This window comes from Elgaria multicarinata, chromosome 8, assembly GCF_023053635.1.
Source record: "Elgaria multicarinata webbii isolate HBS135686 ecotype San Diego chromosome 8, rElgMul1.1.pri, whole genome shotgun sequence".
NCBI classification, from domain to species: Eukaryota; Metazoa; Chordata; class Lepidosauria; order Squamata; family Anguidae; genus Elgaria; species Elgaria multicarinata.
The window spans coordinates 113816559-113834294 of record NC_086178.1 but is presented as its reverse complement, the minus strand read 5'-3'; positions in this window follow the sequence as shown (position 1 = coordinate 113834294).

Sequence of the window (17736 nt, the reverse complement as noted above, 5' to 3'; positions counted from 1 at the left end):
ATGGGGAAAATGTACATTTAGAATGTGGAAAGATATGCATTTTCAGAAGTGTGTACCCAAAAGGTGTACTCCCCCACTCATAGAATAAAACATAAACATGCACTTTTTTCTTTTATTTTTTAGCATGAACATGAGTTTGGGAATTTATGAGTATTTTCAGAGAACATGTTCTCCTGCTCACGTTTGGGGTTGCATGGCATGTTTGTTTAATTCTGCTGAAAACAACAGAATGAAATTTAATAGGGATAAATGCCAAGTTCTACATCTAGGAAATAGAAACCAAATGCACAGTTACAAGATGGAGGATACTTGACTCAGCAATACTACAAACGAGAAGGATCTTGGAATTGTTGTAGATCGCAAGCTGAATAGGAGGCACCAGTGTGATATGGCTGCAAGAAAGGCAAATGCTATTTGGGCTGCATTAATAGAAGTATAGCTTCAAAATCATGTGAGGTACTGGTTCCTCTCTATTCGACCCTGGTTAGGCCTCATCTAGAGTATTGCGTCCAGTTCTGGGCTCCACACTTCAAGAAGGACGCAGACAAGCTGGAGCACATGTTCAGAGGAGGGCAACCAGGATGATCAGGGGTCTGGAAGCAAAGCCCTATGAAGAGAGACTGAAAGAACTGGGCATGTTTAGCCTGGAGAAGAGAAGATTGAGGGCAGACATGATAGCACTCTTCAAATACTTAAAAGGTTGTCACACAGAGGAGGGCCAGGATCTCTTCTCGATCCTCCCAGAGTGCAGGACACGGAATAACAGGCTGAAGTTACAGGAAGCCAGATTCCGGCTGGACATCAGGAAAAACTTCCTGACTGTTAGAGCAGTACGACAATGGAACCAATTACCTAGGGAGGTTGAGGGCTCTCCCACACTAGAGGCATTCAAGAGGCAGCTGGACAACCATCTGTCTGGTATGTTTTAAGGTGGATTCCTGCATTGAGCAGGGGGTTGGACTCGATGGCCTTATAGGCCCCTTCCAACTCTACTATTCTATGATTCTATGAAACATTAATTAAATTCTCACACATCTGTAAACATAGATCTCAAGCTGCAGCTTATACAGCACAAGATCTTATACAGAGCACAACTGGACACAAGGATGATTCAAATGCTACAGCATCTCACAGCATGGTATGTGGTAGGATTTGCATTGTTCGCTGACAAAGGTCAATGGATTGTGTCATGCAAACCCAAGGACCGTGGGTTGTGTGAGGGCTTGTTGTGTTGTAAACCATAGTTTGGTTCACAACACAACAAGCCATGGCCACTCATTGAATAATCAAAATGGCTATCCATAAATGCCAGCATGTACCACAGCCCACCGTGGCAACCAGCCCACTGGAAAAGATGCCCAGGCCTTAGTGAGTAACATTCTTGGAAATGGGACTTGCAAGAGGGGCACCCTGCATGGCTTAGTATGGCCACACTAACAGCTAAACATATTATTCTACAATACTAGAAAGCAAATGAATCAAATTGTGCATAAAACTGCAATAAATAATAATAATAATAATAAGATCCATTGACCTTAGCTGCACATGAAAAGGTGTATTAGATCAAATTACTAAAAGAAAATAAATTCCACTTAATATGGGGAAAGTTTCTTGAGTTATATGCAGAGTAATATGATCTACCACAAAACCAATGCAGGCCAACAAAGAGACATGTTTGACACAACTGTTTTACTTTATTGTACTGTATTTATTTATGTATTTATTATTTTTATGTAAGGGTCAATTTATCTAATTTTTGCATAATGATTTTAATTATAGTCATGAAACCTTTACTATTTAAATACAGGAGGGAGGGAATGGGGTAAGCACTGTTTGTATTGTTTTGGAAAATATAAAGTAGATATTCTGAAGGACTATGGCAGACTAAGAGCTCCATCACACCAGCAATTTATTGCACACTCGCCGTGCCTGGTATGGGTTCTCCAGCCTGGTTCTCACATGACATTGTACCTGTCCTGCACTCATTTCACCTCTTCCCCTCCATTTTCCATTCCTTTTTGGAGAGGGAAAGTCTGGATTATTTTCCTCAAACAACTTTAACGCACCCTTAAAGTAGTGCTCCGAGTAGTGCTGTCCCTTTGCTTTTTGCTTTTTTGGGTGCATGTGCTTTGAATGGAGTCTTGCTAACAAAAGGGGAGGGTGAGGCAGTTTCCCTCTCCAGCACTCCATGTTGAACATTTGAATGAATGGAATTTTTACTGCTCCAACCCCAGCCTCCTTGCCTGCAGCTTCCTCATTTTTAAAAATAAAGAGATGAAAGTTGGGACCTTAAGAGATCTTAAGTAGAGCTTTTGGCATGACAACATTGAATCAGATTGGTTCATCCCTTGATTTTTTGGGGGGAATTTTTTAAATTTCCCACCCTTAAACCCTTTTCCTGATAGTCTACCAATGCGAAAGTCCACCTGTTTGCACAGAAACAGAAGTAAGACCACATTAGTAAGCATAAGGTTGCAGATAACTCTTTTCCAGTTTGCTGTTTTAGATTTTAAATAAAAGTTAAAAGTCAGTTCTATATGTTTTTACTCAGAAGTAACTCTCTCTCTGTTCAATGGGGTTTACTCAAAGGTAAGCATGCATTGTATTTTTGCATGACTTGGATGTAAATGCAGCTGAAATCAATGGGATTTACTCTTGAGTAAGAGAACCAGCAGATCTCTATTTTATGAACTGGAGATGCACAGCTTCGCATGATGAAAGTAAAGGAAAATGGATCCTTCACCTTTGGTTACCTTGGAGCAAAGGCGAGGACCTGACCACCTTTACAAAAGAAATTAGTTAAAATGATTGTTCATCTGCCCACCCTTTCCCTCAAGCAAAACAAACCTTTGCTCCTCCTCCCTTGTAAACCTTTCCCAAGCCAATGAGGAGCAACGGTCTCAGCCCATGCACTCCCTCCCACTTCCTACAAATGGCCTCCCTTCCTTGGATTAATATGATCTTAGAGGAAAGTATAGTGTGTTGTTTTACCGTAATTGCAATTTCAGGCTGCTGTACTAATGTATTTGTGCAGAAATAAAGATTTTTTTTTTAAAAAAAAAAAAAACACTGCAGGGGAAAGGAGAACGTAGGGAGTGAGGCAGGAGATTTCGCTAGCATAGCAGAGCTGAAAGAGCACAACAACGCACAGCTGTGAAAGTGCCCCAGCACTTGACTCGCTAAGGAAATGGAGGGGGAAACCGCAGATGAAAACTGGATAAAAGGAGTAGGTGTGGTGGAGCTCTAAGTGCACTCTTAATCCTCCACATTGCATACGTAGAGAATACGGGGTGAGAAGGGAAAAGTTCTGCTTTTTTGCTGTTTATTTATTTATTACATTTCTATACCGCCCAGTAGCCGGAGCTCTCTGGGCAGTTCACAAAAATTAAAACATTCAAAGTATAAAACAACAATATAAAACCGTAATATAAAATACAATATAAAAGCTGAACCAGATAAAAACAGCAGCAATGCAAAATTACAAATCCCATAGAAGAAGCTATATATCCCATAGAAGCTATATATCCCATAGAAGAAGCTATATACGTTTATTGCTCAATCCACAGATCATTGCAACACATACAAACTTGACATTTTGCTATACTACATATGATAAAAATTACATATGGTTAAAATTACAGAGCTATCAAATACGTAACATGCATTACTGAAAGGGAAGTAAGATGGGAGCACAGCGGACATATAGAAACCTTTAATTGCTTCTCAATGACACTCCATTTATATCTCTGAATCTTTCTAACAACACACACCAATAGTATCTAAAAACTTTGCTCTATATCTATTAGCTTTCACTGCAAATAGTGCAACCCTTTGTATCACATATGGGTTAGTTGAATGTAATAAATAACTCAGTTTTTCCTTAGCTCCCCAGTATTCAGTAGTCAAATTCATAGTGTGCTATGTCCTCTGGAACTGGCTCTCCACAAACACAAAACCTGTCTCCAACTGGTATGCTGTGGAATCTCCCCCATTTCATCATAGTATCCATTTGTTCATAGTATCCTATTGCTGCTCCATCTTCCCTTAATAGGACTTTAAACTGATTTCAACATGTGAATGGGAAGTGAGTAACAACTGCCTTTATTCCTGACCACTAGCCATGCTGGTTGGGGCTGATGGGAATTGGAGTCCAAGAATATCTAGAGGGCAGCAGATTGGGGAAGGCTGCCCTAAACCAGTAGTGGGCAATGTGCCCCACCTCCCCCACTTTAAAAAAGTTAATACATCAGCTGTGTTTGGACAACACAATAGTCAACCATGTATTAACAATCAATTCCATGGATGACTATCACCATGTGATAGTACCCTCTAAATAATCATCCATGGAGTTAAGTATTAACACAGGGTTGACTATTGCCCACCCCCACCCCCTCTCTGCCCTCCCCACTGAATAGTGGTGCTGGTTCCCATGAGAATCCCCCTTTGGGCTGGGTCTCTCCACTGTCAGGAGCCAGCATGAAGGGGGATTCTCATGGGATGAGCTGTCTCTGTTTGGGGAGCTGCGATCAGCTGTGCCCCACACACTCCCATGGACGTGCATGTCCCATCCCTGGGTGGGGTGCTGTCAAGATGCTTGCGCCTCACCCTCCCGGTTCTCCCCGCAGGAGATATCCTTGCACCTCACCCTATTCTCCACCACTTTGGGGAGAACGGGGAAGGTGAGGCACAATGATCTTGACGGCCACAGGAGAGACCCTTGCACCCCTCACTCCCTGTTATTGGTGCCCCACCCAGGGATGGAATGTGCATGTTCCTGAGAGCGTGTGGGGAGGCACCAATCACGGCGCCCTACCCAGGGCTGCCATGATTGGCAGCTCCCCACCCACTTCCCAGATAGCTGACACATGGCTATATAGTCCTGCTGGGCATGAGCAGCAGGGGTTTCTGCCGCTCTTGCCTTGCAACTCTGTTGGCATGTGAAATACTCAATGGAGCCTGCCACGACACAAGCTCTGAACACCAGGCCCAGCCACGGCTACTCCCTGCTCAAGCCAAGCACCACCACTTGATATGCCTGAGGCGAGGGATAAAAACCACCTTCCTCCAAACTATGTGGAGAAAGGGGTTAAATGGAGAAAGATTTTAATAATAAAATAATGCACTGTGAGTTATATGTGCTGATGTGAATTATTGACATAGTGGGTGTTAAATGAGTAAACTTCAGATGATAAATGCCAAACAGACACATGGGATTTTTGTGGTAATTAAAAACAAAATAATTAAAATTTATTTTTAAAAGTTCACAAGCTTTGGTTCAAATAAAACATTTAAAACCCTTTTTGAAACCTTTCATCCAACCCTTTCACTCATTCACATACGTGCTTTCCTTTCTCTCACTTTAGCTTTCTTTATTATCTGTATTGATTAATATACATCAACTATGTGCACACCACACTCCAAAGACACCACTCTCTATCTACCCTGAACCTCCAATTTCCCAGAACTTAAGTACTCTAAACACAGAGAGCTAAAAACTCTAAGAGTACCTAAAAAGTCTCCTCAATCCCCTCAGTCCTTCCCTTATATATCACTCCTCCCCCCTCCTCAGACATTCTAACTCCGCCCACTCAAGCCAACATTCTAAAAACCACAGGCTTACAAACTTACATTTGGGAACATTTGGGAACTGACTTGTGGGGTGTAACGCCACAGAGCCCACCACACAACACAAACATCAGTGATTATTTGTGCTGCTTATTTCATGGAAATAACTGCGGTGTGAAAAAGGCTCACCAGATGACACAGTAGTCAATGGTTGACTATTTAAGCAATGGTTGACTATTGTGTTGTCCAAACCCAGTCATTATCTTACCTGCAGCTGGAATCATTCCCACTCCTGGTCTACCCAAAGTCACATCGCTGATCTTCATTGCTGAGTGGGTATTTGAACTTAGGTCTTCCCAGTCCTAGTGTAATACTCCACTCACTACACGATGCTGGCTGTCAGAGAAGAAACCTGATCCTTCTTATGTCACTGGGTCCAAACAAACTTTTTCTCCCTGTGATCTTGATTCTAATGGTACATACAGTGGGACTGTTGTCCAAAGGCCTGGCAGCACACCTGCTCCTTTTCCAGCCTGGCCATATGATGCATCAGCACATAGCGCACTAACTATCCTGAGCCTCCCTGCAGAAGCCAAGTACCTTCGAGTAGTATTTTTCGAACTTTACTGAGCTGGCTCGGCCATGTGAGGCTAGTAAACGTCAGCTTGCCTGTTCAAAATGCAGGGAAACCAAATAGCAAAGAAACCAAATATCAAAGGTATAACATTACTTACGCAATGCTTTACAGGCTTGGGGCCAGGGTTTCTGAAAGACCACCTCCACCCATCTGAGCCTGCCCAAAACTTGCGCTCCTTATCTGAGGCCTTGCTGAATGTCCCCCCTCCTAGAGAGGTGAGGTTGATGGGAACTCATGACAGGGCCTTTTTCTGCAACGAGGGACAGGGCCTTTTCAGTGGTAGTCCCCAGACTATGGGACTATCTCCCTGACGAGGCTCACCTGGCGCCAATGCTGCTATCTTTCCGGCGCCAGGTTCAGACTTTCCTCTTTGCCCAGGCATATAGCGGCACATCTTAATTACCCACATGTTTAGTTTTTAACGGCTTTTAATGCTTTATGTATGTTCTGTGTTTTAGAATTTTAAATTTGGTATACTCGTTTTTATCTTATTTTTTTAGAATTTCTGTAAACCGCCCAGAGAGCCCAGGCTATGGGGGCGGTATATAAGTGTAATAAATGACAACAACAACAACAACAACAACACTAATAATAATAATTGTGTAGTAGCACCCAATTGTAGAACAGAGAGGTTAGGCTAGCCTCCTTCTTAGTGTCCTTTAGATAGCTGGTAATGATGATATTGTTCACCAAGCTTTTAATAATTATACTACTTTTTTTATATCATTTACTCCCAGAATTAAAATATGTTTTAGATTTTTGTATTTTTATGTATTTTATCTTTGTATTTTTACACAAAGCACTTGAGCACTCATTGACCTGGTTCGCACATGCAATCCAAATTCTAAATAATAAATAAATATTTACCTGGATGTTCACATCTGGAGATCTCATCTTATATTTGAGGCAAAACTTTTTCCATTAAATCTTTTCTTCCATTTTATAATTTTGAGACATCCACGCCAGATCTACACCAAGCAGGTTAAAACACTTTGAAAACGTTTTGAAAACTGTATACACCTTGTGTCCTGGGCCCCAACAGTTGTCAAAACTGTTAAGGTGACCATCTGAAAAGGAGGATAGGGCTCTTGTATCTGTAACAGTTGCCTAGAAAAGGGAATTTCAGCAGGTGTCATTTGTATATATGGAGAACCTGGTGAAATTCCTTCTTTATCAAAACAGTTAAAGCTGCAGGACCTATACTAGAGTGACCAGCTCTAAAAGAGGGCAGGGCTCCTGCAGCTTTAACTGTGGTGATGAAGAGGACATTTCACCAGGTTCCCCATATTATTATTATTATTATTATTTATTTATTTATATAGCACCATCAATGTACATGGTGCTGTACAGAGTAAAACAGTAAATAGCAAGACCCTGCCGCATAGGCTTACAATCTAATAAAATCATAGTAAAACAATAAGGAGGGGAAGAGAATGCAAACAGGTACAGGGTAGGGTAAGCAGGCACAAGGTAGGGTAAAACTAACAGTAGAAAGTAACAGTAGAAGTCTGCACAACATCAAGTTTTAAAAGCTTTAGGAAAAAGAAAAGTTTTTAGTTGAGCTTTAAAAGCTGCAGTTGAACTTGTAGTTCTCAAATGTTCTGGAAGAGCGTTCCAGGCGTAAGGGGCAGCAGAAGAGAATGGACGAAGCCGAGCAAGGGAAGTAGAGGCCCTTGGGCAGGCGAGAAACATGGCATCAGAGGAGCGAAGAGCACGAGCGGGGCAATAGTGTGAGATGAGAGAGGAGAGATAGGAAGGAGCTAGACCGTGAAAAGCTTTGAAGGTTAACAGGAGAAGTTTATATTGGATTCTGAAGTGAATTGGAAGCCAATGAAGAGATTTCAGAAGCGGAGTAACATGGTCAGAGCGGCGAGCCAAGAAGATGATCTTTGCGGCAGAGTGGTGAACAGAAACCAACGGACTGATGTGAGAAGAAGGAAGGCCAGAGAGAAGAAGGTTGCAGTAGTCCAACCGTGAAATAACCAGTGCAGGAACAAGCGTTTTGGCAGAAGAGACAGACAAAAATGATTGAATCCTGGCAATATTATACAGGAAAAATCGACAAGATTTAGCTACTGCCTCAATATGAGGAATAAAGGAGAGCGAGGAGTCGAATATAAAGCCAAGGCTACAAGCTTCCTTGAACGGAGTAAGCGTAACATCATTGACAGTAAGAGAGAATGAGAGATGAGAAGAAGGTTTAGGAGGAAAAACAAGCAATTCATTCTTTGCCATGTTAAGTTTCAAGCGACGATGAAGCAGCCAAGCTGAGAATATATACACAAATGACATATATATACAAATGACACCTGCTGAAATTTCCTTTTCAATACAACTGTTAAAGATACAGGAGCCCTGTCCTCCTTTTCATAGGGTCTCCCTAATAAAGTGCTTTAAAGCAGTAGTGTAGATCCTGCCCAAGCAGGTTTGAACACTTTGAACACAGTTTGAAAGCGGTATATGGAATGTGTGCTGGGCCCCAGCAGTTGTCAGTGCACTTCAGTACCGTTATAAAGCAGTAGTGTAGATCCTGCCGTGGCAGCTATCTTCAAAGTTTATCCTGTGTCTAAAAATGGCTTGGTTTCTAAAAACAGTGCTTTAGGACATGCACGACTAACAAAGAAATGTGTAGTGCCTAGGCAACAACTCAACAAAAGGCAATGCTCTCTCCCTCTGTGGTCTTTGTTTGCTGCAAGAGCTGCCTTTTCATAACAGTAAAAGGGGAAAGTATTTGCAGGCTGAAGTAGCTTCAGTGATTCAGAGTCACCATGTTTACTCGTGAGGAAGTTTCACTTGACTCAATGGGAATTACATTTAAGTAAACGGGAGTGTTGCAGATTGTAGTCATTAGCACAATATAATTTTTTTATTTAAAAATGTGAAAGGGAAATATTTCCAGAATCTTCAGAGGCTTTTAGGGCACAATCCTGTGCATGTGGAATTGCTGGGAGATGTAGGAGTTCTTTCTTTCTAAACATGCACAGGATAGCATTAGAGATGCTAATAGGCGGTATAGAAATGTAATAAATAAATAAATAGTGTTCAAAGTACTACTGAAGCACTCCATACCCTAACTGATAACGCAGTGACCAGGTTCTCACAATCGCAGAATAAAAATAAACCACGGCGAGTTATTTTCCCTCCCGACATGTGCTGATCATAAGCTGCCTTTGGGTGGTTATGAGTGCTGGTATTAACATTTAAAGCCCTAAACGGCTTGGGGCCAGGCTATCTGAAGTAATGCCTCCTCCTGTATGTACCTGCCCGGACCCTAAGGTCATCCTCAGGGGTCCTTCTCTACGAGCCCCTGCCAAAGGAAGTGAGGCAGGTGGCTACCAGGAGCAGGGCCTTCTCTGCTTTGGCACCCCGGCTGTGGAATGAGCTCCCTAAGGAGGTTCGCTTGGCACCTAGATTATATGCTTTTAGACACCAGGTGAAGACCTTTTTATTCTCCCAGCATTTTAACAGTCTATAAATAAATTTTAACTTGGTGTTTTAAATTTGTAATTTTGCATTGCTGCTGTTTTTATCTGGTTGAGCTTTTATATTGTATTTTATATTATGGTTTTATACTGTTGTTTTATACTTTGAATGTTTTTAATTTTTGTGAACCGCCCAGAGAGCTCCGGCTATTGGGTGGTATAGAAATGTAATTAATTAATTAATTAATAAAATATGATGTCCAAGCCCAGTGAGAGTAACTGGCTGGGTTTCAGGGTGGTTTGTAAACTATGGCTTATTTCCCCCCTGGGAATCATGCAAACCCACCTACAGCATTATATGCTGTGCTGTACATCACCGAATGGGACATCACAATAAATAAAATTAAAACTAGGAATCATTCGCAGTTCCATTAAGCATGTGCAAAGTGTTTTCAGTCTTTTCAGATTTGGATTTACTTGTGAGTGAACACACTTGGGGAGGAGCTTTGTGGCTGTGAGTGACAGAGCCTTCCCTTGACAGACATGAAGTCTCATTACACGTAGGAAAGGATTATTATTATTATTATTATTATTATTATTATTATTATTATTTATTTATTTATATAGCACCATCAATGTACATGGTGCTGTACAGAGTAAAACAGTAAATAGCAAGACCCTGCCGCATAGGCTTACATTCTAATAAAATCATAATAAAACAATAAGGAGGGGAAGAGAATGCAAACAGGCGCAGGGTGGGGTAAACAGGCACTGGGTAGGGTAAAACTAACAGTATAAAGTCAGAACAAAATCAAGTTTTAAAAGCTTTAGGAAAAAGAAAAGTTTTTAGCTGAGCTTTAAAAGCTGTGGTTGAACTTGTAGTTCTCAAATGTTCTGGAAGAGCGTTCCAGGCATGAGGGGCAGCAGAAGAAAATGGACGGAGCCGAGCAAGGAAAGGAGAGACCCGTGGGCAGGCGAGAAACATGGCATCAGAGGAGCGAAGAGCACGAGCGGGGCAATAGCGTGAGAGGAGAGAGGAGAGATAGGAAGGAGCTAGACCGTGAAAAGCTTTGTAGGTCAACAGGAGAAGTTTATATTGGATTCTGAAGTGAATTGGAAGCCAGTGAAGAGATTTCAGAAGTGGAATTACATGGTCAGAGCGGCGAGCCAAGAAGATGATCTTAGCAGCAGAGTGGTGAACAGAAACCAACGAACTGATGTGAGAAGAAGGAAGGCCAGTGAGAAGAAGGTTGCAGTAGTCCAACCGAGAAATAACCAATGCATGAACAAGAGTCTTGGCAGAAGAGACAGACAAAAATGATCGAGTCTTGGCAATATTATACAGGAAAAAACGACAGGATTTAGCTACTGCCTCAATAAGAGGAATAAAGGAGAGCGAGGAATCAAATATAAAGCCAAGACTACGAGCTTCCTTGACTGGAGTAAGCGTAACATCATTGACAGTAAGAGAGAATGAGTGATGAGGAGAAGGTTTAGGAGGAAAAACAAGCAATTCAGTCTTTGCCATATTAAGTTTCAAACGACGATGAAGCAACCAAGCTGAGATATCTGAAAGACATGCCGAGATACGATCGTGAACATCAGGAGAAAGATCCGGAGATGAAAGATATAATTGTGTTTTAGTGTTGTTTAAAAGTGGGTAGTGTGGTTGAGGAAAGTAGCTTGCCAGAGCACTCAACGTCTTCCAGACTGCAGTCCGAATTTCTTTCTTCCCCTTGCAATCAAAGGTGGACTGGCTGTGAACATGGAGGCCCTCTCCCGTGACATATCTGATAAAGATCTTCCTCTTTAATACGTTTTAAAATTTGTTTATTACATTTTTATACCGCCCAATAGCTGAAGCTCTCTGGGCAGTTCACAAAAATTAAAACCATAATAAAACAATAAAATGTACTAAGAGACGGACCGCCCCAATTTTTTTAAAAAAAATGTGGATGGGAAAGAGACAGTGTACCAGGCCCAAACCCAAAATGTTAATAAAATTCCATTAATATGGCATCTCCCCAAACTACAACATGTGGCACATGGCAACATTCTTCCTCATACCTCTTAGAGAGTGGATGCCTACCATGAAAATCTTTCATGTGTTAGGAACTAGGCATGTGCTCCGCTCCGATTAGGAGCGGAGAAGCAGTAGCAGATTGGCCTGCTCCGCCTTACCCAGAGGCGGAGTAGAAGCGGACCGCGGACCCCTAGAAGCAAGGCGAAGAGAAGCGGCCATTTTTTGGAGCTCCTAGTTAAGGCGGAGCACTCCGGTCGCCATCTTGAAAACATTTCGCCATAGGATTGCATTGCGGGAAATAATCGTGCATAACTAGGTTGTTTTTGAAGCTATCGTTCTGGAAATTCTTGTGCACAGAGAGTCGTGGATGGGGGTCATTTTGAGACTACTCTCACCTCTCTGCGTCATGCAGGTCGCGTGCTAGAATTTTTTAAAAATCAGGTCAACAAACAGGGACAGCGCGGCTCAAACGGCGGTTTTCGGCTTTCCGCTAGGGGTGTGCACGGACCCCCCGCTCCGCTTCACTTGCAGATCCGCCATTTCCCGGATCGGGCCGCTCCGCCCCGCCCCCGCTCCGCCCACTTCCGCTCCGCTCCGCTCGGAGCTCCGGATCCGGATCGGAGCTCCGTTTTCCCCCCCCCCCCATAGGCTTGCATTGAAAGCTAAAAAATTATACAACTTTTTTTCTGTTCAAGTTAGAAACCTCACGTTTGGCACCATGACACCTCATGGGGGTATACACACGCACGCCAAGTTTCAAAGCAATCCCATCATCCCCTGATTTTTGGGGAATTTTTGAAAACCGGGCACCCCATTCACACCCCTTTCCATAGCTCCGTCAATTTGCACGTTAGAAACCTCAAACACGCCACCATGAAAGCTTATCCAGGGATACATACGCACGCTGAGACTCAAGGCAGTCCCATCGTCCCCTGATTTTTGGGGAATTTATGAAAATCCAACACCCCTTTCCATAGCTCCGTCAATTTTGCACGTTAAAAAACCCCCTCAAACTCACCACCATGACAGCTTATCCAGGGATACATACGCCGCACGCCGAGACTCAAGGCAGTCCCATCATCCCCTGTTTTTTGGCAGGGCTTAAACCTGCAAAATTTGGAACTTCCAAAACTCCAAGTGAGCGCAGGAAGGACTTCTCCCCTGAGTCAAAGCCACACACACACAACATCCCTGCGAGGTGGGCAGGGGAGAAGGGAGGGAAGGCAGGCAGGCATGCAGCTGGCATTTCTGGGGGCATAAGGAAGTGAGCCAAGGATAAGCCAGTAATGCATATAAAATGGAATAAATAAATAAATAAACAAAGGAAGGGTGGAATTAAAAGCAGCAGTGTTGCTCAATAAACAGCAAGAAGAATTTTTAAAAAAAGGCTATATCTGTCTTTTACCAGCAATAGGGGGACGTGCCCAGGGGAGGGGGAAGCAGCTGCCAGTTCAACTCAAGACAGCCATTGCTTCACCAACAGCTCTGAGCTTGAGAAGTAAACGCTCAGTTCAACTCATAATAGGCATCGCTCCACCACTAAGAAATGAAAGCTCACTTCGACTCATGATAGGCATTGCTCCACCGTTTTACTCTCTTTGGAAGGCTCTAATGGCCTTCCAGTGCAGGAGAGATTGGGGGCACGTCCACGATGAGATGCCCTAGGGGAGCTCATCCCCTTGCACCACATCTTTTCAGTTGTTCGCCAAAGTTAGGGTGGGTAGCAGTACTGTGTTTCTATCTCTTATTCTTGGCTTAGTATATGATTTCAGGTTGTGTTTGTGCATTTGGTGGGGCTACTGTGTTAAAAAACACTGGGAAAAGTCCGTTCAGATGAAGAAAGAGAAGTTTCCCAGAATCCCAAGTTACCCGTTTTGTCTATGCCCTCCTCTAACTTTGGGATCATGTGATCATGACCGGGAGCTGACTCTGCCCCTCAGCCCTTTGAAAAAGGTATTTTTCCCGCCGATTTTTAAAAAAATTCTAGCGCGCGACCCGCACGACGCAGAGAGGTGAGAGTAGTCTCAAAATGACCCCCATCCACGACTCTCTGTGCACAAGAATTTTCAGAACGATAGCTTAAAAACCAACCCAGTTATGCTCCGAAAATCACGGATCTGCAAGTGAAGCGGAGCGGGGGGTCCGTGCACACCCCTATTAGGAACGCCTGGAGAGAAGTAATCACAATGGAATGTGAACATGCCTCTGAACGAACACGAACACACACACACACACACAGAGGCAGTAGAAGCCACTTTCTGCAATCTGAGTCAGGGAAACATTAACAGGTTTGTGCTAAAAACTCTCCTCCCTCCTTTTCACTGGCTCCACTATCATTCCAGCTGCTCCTTGAAGGAAGAGGAAATGACCGTTTTAAAGCCTCCCTCTTTCTCTTTATGAGGCCTTCGTGCCTCTTCATGACTTCAAGGGGCTTTTAGTCTTCAGCACTACATTAGAGCACTCACTACATGGTTGTGTCCTAAGTAAACACATGGCCGTAGTCCTCAGGCCTTGTCTAGAAGTCTAGCTGCTAAGAGGTTTCCAGGTCTCCCTTTGTCCAGGGCTTGCACACGTGCGGTGGCTTTGAAAGTTTTAATTCTTCAAAGCTGAATTTGACCCGTGGACTGCGGCCCCCTCTCCTGTTATCCTTAACATTTCCAGGTAAGACTTTGACAAAGGGTCCTGTGCTTGCTTTCTTGCCCCAAGTGATCTAAAAGCATGACTGCGGTAATACTGGCTGTAATACGAACTGGAGACCTTGCTGCCTGCAAACCTTGCGCTACCGTGCCCTTAGCACAAACTACCCCTTTGACTGGACCCTTCTTTAAACTCGTGTCCTTCCATCTTGTGACACCTGCTGCTACCTCTCCCCCCACCCCACATGTTTCATAACCTTCATGCTCACCTCCCAGCGTATAATTAATACCCCTTGTAGGCAGCCCGCTGCACTTAAATGCTTCCACAGTCACAGGAACAATCAGCCCACCTGAAAAGTCCATATCAGGAGGTGAATGCGATAGAGTTACAAGGGAGAGCAGCTTGTAGACTGACATGGCTTTGATGCAGGAACATTTAATTATCCTCCCTCCCTCAGTGAAAAAGATATTCCATTGTCTATGCTTATTGTCCCTTTCAGAGAATTTCCTAACATGTATGCTTTGCTCCAAAGCAGATTATTCGTTGGCTTTGCCGTACACTTCATGCCACCCCGCTCTAGCCCTGGACTAAGTGGTTCAACTTAAATGGGTGTTTCTTCTTGACTTGTATTGCTTAAAGAGTACAAGTAATAGCCTTAGTAAAAAATAAAAAAAAAGGAAGGAAATGATGCCTACAGTACATCAGGGAGGTGAAACCCTTTTTGCTTGCCTAAAGTACTGCAATCCAGAAGGGACACAGAGGCACTTTTAACTAGGGAGACCATATGAAAAGGAGGACAGGGCTCCAGTATCTTTAACAGTTGTATTGATAAGGAAATTTCAGCAGGTGTCAATGGGGAACCTGGTGAAATGTCCTCTTCATCACCACAGTTAAAGCTGCAGGAGCCCTGCCCTCTTTTAAATCTGGTCACTCTAGTATAGCTCCTGCAGCTTTAACTGTTTTGATGAAGAAGGAATTTCACCAGGTTCTCCAACAGTGCGATATGGCTGCAAGAAAAGCAAATGCTATTTTGGGCTGCATTAATAGAAGTATAGCTTCCAAATCACGTGAGGTACTGGTTCCTCTCTATTCGGCCCTGGTTAGGCCTCATCTAGAGTATTGCGTCCAGTTCTGGGCTCCACAATTCAAGAAGGACGCAGACAAGCAGGAGTGTGTTCATATGATGTATACATGTATACATATGTATGATGTATACATACGACTTGATAGGTATAACTGAAACTTGGTGGGATGACTCCCATGACTGGAATACAGCAATTGAAGGATATAACTTGTTCAAAAAGAACAGAAGAAATAGAAAGGGAGGTGGAGTTGCACCCTGATATCTGTTGGGAGACCAATACTGCCAAAAGTGGCCCTTCCAAGAAATTCCTGACATGTGTGGGTGATAACTTTCTCCTACAGAAAGTGGAGGAAGGAACTAGAGGATCGGCAAGCCTTGACTTGATATTGACCAATAGGGATGACTTAGTGGATAAAGTGGCAGTTACGGGAACTCTGGGGGAAAGTGACCACGTCATACTTGAATTCTTGATTATGAAGGAGACAAAAGTTGAGTGTAGCCATACACGTACTCTGGATTTTAGGAAAGCTGATTTTAATAAACTCAGAACTATGATAAGTAAGGTCCCATGGCAAATGAGCCTAATGAGAAAAGGAGTGCAGGATGGGTGGGAGTATTTAAAAAAGCAAATTTTAAAGGCACAGTTACAAACAATTCCAACAAGGAGAAAAGATAGAAGACAACAGAGGAAACCAATGTGGCTCCACAAAAAGCTTAGAGATGACCTGAAAACAAAAAGGGATACATATAGGAAGTGGAAGGAAGGCCAGGCTACAAAAGAAGAGTACAGACAAGTGGCGCAGAAGTGCCGAAATGGCGTCAGGAAGGCTAAAGCTCAGAATGAGATGAGATTAGCGAGGGATGCTAAAAGCAATAAAAAGGCTTTCTTCAGATATGTGAGTAGTAAAAGACAGAGGAAAGAAATGGTGGTTCAACTGCTTAATGAGGATGGCAAATTGATAACAGATGACAAAGAAAAGGCTGAAGTGCTCAATTCTTACTTTGCCTCGGTCTTCTCCCAAAAGCGGGTCTATGACCCCCCTGGAAAAAGTGAAGCAGAAGTTGAGGGGGCAGGATTGCAGTTTGAGATTGATAAACAAATGGTCAAAGAACACCTAATTTCCTTGAATGAGTTCAAATCTCCAGGGCCCGATGAACTGCATCCTAGAGTAATGAAGGAGCTAGCGGAAGAACTCTCGGAACCTTTGTCTATTATCTTTGCAAAATCATGGAAGTCGGGTGAGGTGCCGGACGACTGGAGGAGGGCTAACGTTGTCCCTATCTTCAAAAAGGGCAAAAAGGAAGAACCTGGGAACTACAAACCAGTCAGTCTGACATCCATCCCTGAGAAAATTCTGGAGCAGATTATAAAGAAGTCAATCTGTAAACACCTTGAATTCAATGCGGTGATCACTAGAAGCCAACATGGATTTGTCAAGAACAAGTCCTGTCAGACAAATTTGATCTCATTTTTTTGATAAGGTAACCTCCCTTGTGGACCGTGGGAACGCTGTGGACGTCATATATCTTGACTACAGCAAAGCTTTTGACAAAGTACCACATGACATTCTGATTAACAAACTAGCTAAAAGTGGGCTAGATGGAACAACTATTAGGTGGATTCACAGTTGGCTACAGAATCGGACTCAAAGAGTACTTATCAATGGAACCTTCTCAAACTGGGGAGAGGCAACGAGTGGGGTACCGCAGGGCTCAGTTCTGGGCCCAGTGGTCTTCAACATTTTTATGAATGATTTGGACGAGGAGGTGCAGGGAACGCTGATCAAATTTTCAGATGACACAAAATTGGGTGGGATAGCTAATACCCTGGAAGACAGACGCAAACTTCAAAGTGGTCTTGATAGGCTGGAGTGCTGGGCTGAAAACAACGGGATGAAATTTAATAGGGATAAATGCCAAGTTCTACATTTAGGAAATAGAAACCAAAGGCACAGTTACAAGATGGGGGATACTTGGCTCAGCAATACTACAAACGAGAAAGATCTTGGAATTGTTGTAGATTGCAAGCTGAATATGAGCCAACAGTGTGATATGGCTGCAAGAAAGGCAAATGCTATTTTGGGCTGCATTAATAGAAGTATAGCTTCCAAATCACATGAGGTACTGGTTCCTCTCTATTCGGCCCTGGTTAGGCCTCATTTAGAGTATTGCGTCCAGTTCTGGGCTCCACAATTCAAGAAGGACGCAGACAAGCAGGAACGTGTTCAGAGGAGGGCAACCAGGATGATCAGGGGTCTGGAAACAAAGTCCTATGAAGAGAGACTGAAAGAACTGGGCATGTTTAGCCTGGAGAAGAGAAGATTGAGGGGAGACATGATAGCACTCTTCAAATACTTAAAAGGCTGTC